We start from the raw sequence: 5,147 nt of genomic DNA on the forward strand, positions 1-5,147 counted from the left end.
CCAATTCTATTCAATACCTCTACCCATCTAATCTTCAGCATTCTTCTGTAGCACCACATTTCGAAAGCTTCTATTCTCTTCTTGTCTATACTATTTATCGTCCACGTTTCACTTCCATACATGGCTACACTCCATACAAATACTTTGAGAAACGACTTCCTCACATTTAAATCTATACTCGATGTTAACAAATTTTTCTTCTTCAGAAATGCTATCCTTGCCATTGCCAGTCTACATTTTATACCCTCTCTACTTCGACCATCATCAGTTATTTTGCTCCCCAAATAGCAAAACTCCTTTACTACTTTAAGTGACTCATTTCCTCATCTAATTCCCTCGGCATCACCCGACTTGATTCGACTAAATTCCATTATCTCAACTGCTCTTCCGAGTCCTTTGCTGTCTCTGACAGAATTACATTGTCATAAGCGAACCCCAAAGTTTTTATTTCTTCTCCATGGATTTTAATCCCTACTCCGGACTTTCGTTTTTGTTTCATTTACTGCTTGCTCAACATACAGATTGAATAGCATAGGTCGGTGTATTTTGGAAAAGATCAAATCGATTTGTATGATGCATGTGGGTCTGAGTAAATTTCACATTTAAATGAAGTAATTTTGGTATAGGTTATTAAATTGTAATGATTTTCTTTATATTTTTACCATATATTGCGTCCAAATTCTATGTTTCTGTGGAAATTGTTGAAGGAAAGGGCGCTTTTGAACTGTAGTAATTGTTTTATTATCTTTGAATATTTCATTTGCGCATGTGCTTTGCGTTGTATGTCATGTAAGTACTTTAGTAATATTTGGGATGGAAGTTAATGATATGGATCTTCATTTTTGGTAGTCCGTGAACGAATAGCAGTGCTGAAGTGTAGGAACGGAGGGTGTGGAACAAATTGCTGCACACGGCCGTCATACACCCTAAATACGGCTCTGGCCGCGACATTCGGCACGTGGCAGGGTAGAGAGAGAGAGAGAATGAGAGAGAATGAGGGAGGGACAGCGGTGGGCCGGATAAACAGCTCAGAGCCCGAGCGTGGCTGGAACTTTCCACGAGAGGCGCCACGTGTCCTAGTGCCCTTGAATGGCGGTCGATGTGACCTTGGCCACGTGGCCGTTGCGTGAGGCGCCTGCCCCACGCACGCACCAGCGCGGCGCAGCTACGCACGACGCGATGTGGCAGGTGAAGGACCACTAGGGATCCCGGTTATCACTCAAACAACCGATTTCGGCTGTATCTTTTTTTTTTTCAACCTCATTTGGATCTGACTACCAAACCGCTCAAATTAACGAGTTTCTCAGATAACCGATTTTCGCTCCTAGCTATTATTCGCTGTAATAAGCGTACAAATCGAACAAAGACTGAAAAATTTCAAGACACACAGGATCAAAATCTAAGGAACTCGGGATATTCACAGTACCTTCGCAATACATATATTCACTTATGAAATTTGTCATTAATAACTCATACCAATTCAAAAATAACAGCGAAGTGTATAGCTACAACACTAGAAGAAAGGATGATATTCACTATTGTGGATTAAATCTCACTTTGGCGCAGAAAGGGGTGAATTATGCTGCCACAAAAATCTTTGGTCATTTGCCAAATAGTATTAAAGGTCTGACAGATAGCCAACCAACATTTAAAAGCAAATTAAAAGAATTTCTGAATGACAACTCCTTCTACTCAATAGATGAATTCTTAGATATCAAGTAGTAACTAAAAAAATTAATTAATTAATTAATTAAATTGTGTACAGAAAACTTAAGTGACACGTTCCACATCATTACGAAATGTCGTATTCAAGATCTGTGGAACAAGGATTAATGTATGTAAATGTCTACCGTTCACTACTTTTCTCGAAAAGTGATAAATTGTTGAATGCTGCTAAAAATCGTCCATATCCTCCTATTGATACTAATTTATTTATAGCCTACTCAGAAATCAAGTTGTAGTCGCTGTCGTATCACTACTTGGGCATTACAAGTAGTGAGTGCTGAAGTGTGAAAACTGAGGCTGCAAAACTTCTGTTTTTGGTGTTGATTTGTCCTTTTTGAAGGGCTGCAAACAGATAAAGGCGTATTCCGTAAACCCAGGTAGCACGTCAGCTACTTTCTCTGTTGATTGCGTACTTTGAATGAGTTCTTGTTAAGTTTTTAATTTATTACTGTTACCACAATTTCCTGCCTCACTTATTAATCCATAGGAGTGACAGACAAATCTTTACCTTTCAAAGCCAATGAAGCATTGTACTTCCTTTTTCATTGCTACGTTACTTCGCAAATAAATATATTTCCGGATTAGAGCTGGCAAAGGAGGGGGGGGGGAGGCTATGGGCGCTATATCCCCCCCCCCCAATGGAGTATTATATTAAAGCAGCACTCCGTCGTCAGACCACAAGTGGCCCATCGGGACCATCCGACCGCCGTGTCATCCTCAATTGAGGATGCAGATAGGAGGGGCGTGTGGTCAGCACACCGCTCTCCCGGTCGTTATGATGGTATTCTGTGACTGGAGCCGCTACTATTCGGTCGAGTAGCTCCTCAATTGGTATCACGAGGCTGAGTGCACCCCGAAAAATGGCAACAGCGCATGGCGGCCCAGATGGTCACCCATCCAGGTGCCGGCCACACCCAACGGCGCTTAACTTCAGTGATCTTACGGGAACCGGTGTATCCACGGCGGTAAGGCCATTGCCAGTATCATAGTACACTGGATAAAATTACTTCAAAAATCAGCGAATATATTACTCCAACAGATTCTATCTTTTTTTTTAATAGTTATGTAGCGATACAGGTTACAATGTATTTCAAACACATTTTAACAAAAAAATAAGAGTGGAAAATAGTTTACTACCTAAACCAATAAATATCCTTTACCTTAAAATAGGCTTCTTATTATTTATTAAAACACATTTTTTACCTTGAACTCCAAATCAGTTACCAATTTGTCGGTAGAGGACCCAAGCTCTCCTTTTTTTAAGCGATATTCCAGTCCCTCAAACCCCCTCCCCCCCTCCATTAGCCCCCCTCCCCTTGACCGACTTCTAGAATCGCCCCTGGCTGTACCTGTTCTTGTGCCACGTGTTTGTAACTCTTTTCTGTTGGCACTGATATCAGTATAGCACTGTTTGCTTTTCCAATTCTCTACCATAACGCAACGTTTCGAACTAATGCAAATTTTGCTAATAAAAATTACTCCTCTCTTGAAAAGGTTTGTTTAAAAGCGAAAACTTTTATCACTGCTGCTACGGCTACTTGATATTTCGGCTTTTGTACCCAGTTGCTAGTAGCACTCCGTCTTCAGGTCACGAGTGGCGTACCGGGACCATCCGACCACCGTGTCATCCTCAGTGGAGGATGCGGATAGGAGGGGCGTGGGGTCGGCACACCGCTCTCCCGGCCGTTATGATGGTATTCTTGACCGAAGCCACTATTATTCGGTCGAGTAGCTCCTCAATTGGCATCACCAGGTTCAGTGCACCCCGAAAAATGGCAACAGTGCATGGCGGCCTGGATGGTCACCCATCCAAGTGCCGACCACGACCGACAGCGCTTAACTTCGGTGATCTCACGGAACCGGTGTATCCACTGTGGCAAGGCCGTTGCCCAGTGGCTAGTAAAACATTTTTAAAAAAGCACCTTTTGTGCCGGAGACCAAACAAATGGCGAAGAATAGCGGTTATTCAGAAGTAAATACCGGTATCGGCTGTAGCCGGTCGGTTTTTTTCCACCCCTCGGCTGTAGCCACACGCAGCTGTGCCGCGCTCCGGAGTGGGGGGCACGTCACGCTGGATAGGGAGTGGGACACTGCGTGTTGCCGCAGCAGCTTGGCGAACCAATTCATTTCTGCTTCTGTATTCCGGTCACCATAAGAATAAACCTGATGCAAACAAAAGCTAACACGGTGATTGGTCAGAAGCCGTAGGACACGTACAGTGGTGTTGTTACGCTCTTGGAAGTAGGTCCTACTTACGTATGAGATATATTATTAGTAAGTTCTGTTAAACGAAACTTTAAGATATTTAAATGTATTAACAACCATCAGCGTGTTTCTTAATCACGGTTTAGCTATGTAGTTTTTATTTCAAACATCGTGTACAGTCACAGCCTCTGTAGCGATGTGCTCTGATTGTCGCGCTGTAAATGCGCAATATGGCTGAGGCAACTTCCTGTTCCGTAGTGAAACAAGCGTGTGGAGCACGGTTAAAAAAAGCCGAGCGACTGTATCAGATACCGTTCAGCCTTATGTGCACATTTGTGTATAATGGCAATGGTACCGTAATAGTTTCGTAATACACGGTCCACTAGTTCGATTCTCGGCCGAGGCAGTTTCGTTCTCGTTCAATTTGTATTTCCTACATCTCCTAAGCGTAAAATTCACCATCATTTTTTTTATGAATAGTGCTCGTCTTCTTATTTCCAATTACACTACTAGCCATTAAAATTGCTACTCAACGAAGATGACGTGCTACAGACGCTAAATTAAACCCACAGGAAGAAGATACTGCGATATGCAAATGATTAGCTTTTCAGAGCATTCATACAAGGCTGGCGCCGGTGGCGACACCTACAACGTGCTGACATGAGGAAAGTTTCCAACCGATTTCTCATACACAAACAGCAGTTGACCGGCGTTGCCTGGTGAAACGTTGTTGTGATGCCTCGTGTAAGGAGGAGAAATGCGTACCATCGCGTTTCCGACTTTGATAACGGTCGGATTGCAGCCTATCGCTATTGCGGTTAATCGTATCGCGACATTGCTGTTCGCGTTGGTCGAGATCCAACGACTCTTAGCAGAACATGGAATCGGTTGTTTCAGGGGGGTAATACGGACGCCGTGCTGGATCCCAACTGGCAGTCGAGATGACAGGCATCTTATCCGCACGGCTGTAACGGGTCGCGCAGCCACGTCTCGATCCCTCAGTCAACAGATGGCGACGTCTGCAAGACAACAACCATCTGCACGAACAGTTCGACGACGTTTGCAGCAGCACGGACTATCAGCTCGGAGACCGTGGCTGCGGTTACCCCTGACGCTGCATCACAGACAGAAGCACCTGCGATGGTGTACTCGACGACGAACCTGGGTGCACGAATGGCAAAACTTCATTTTTTCGGATGAATCCAGGTTCTGTCTGC

General features: G+C 43.9%; 1 pseudogene; it reads right to left on the bottom strand.

The window, feature by feature from the left end:
• Nucleotides 1-2,586: 2,586 nt before the first annotated feature.
• On the bottom strand, nucleotides 2,587-2,704 carry LOC124552827 (annotated as a pseudogene).
• Between the last annotated feature and the right edge of the window lie 2,443 nt (nucleotides 2,705-5,147).

The sequence above is a fragment of the Schistocerca americana genome, chromosome 10, assembly GCF_021461395.2.
Source record: "Schistocerca americana isolate TAMUIC-IGC-003095 chromosome 10, iqSchAmer2.1, whole genome shotgun sequence".
Lineage (NCBI taxonomy): Eukaryota > Metazoa > Arthropoda > Insecta > Orthoptera > Acrididae > Schistocerca > Schistocerca americana.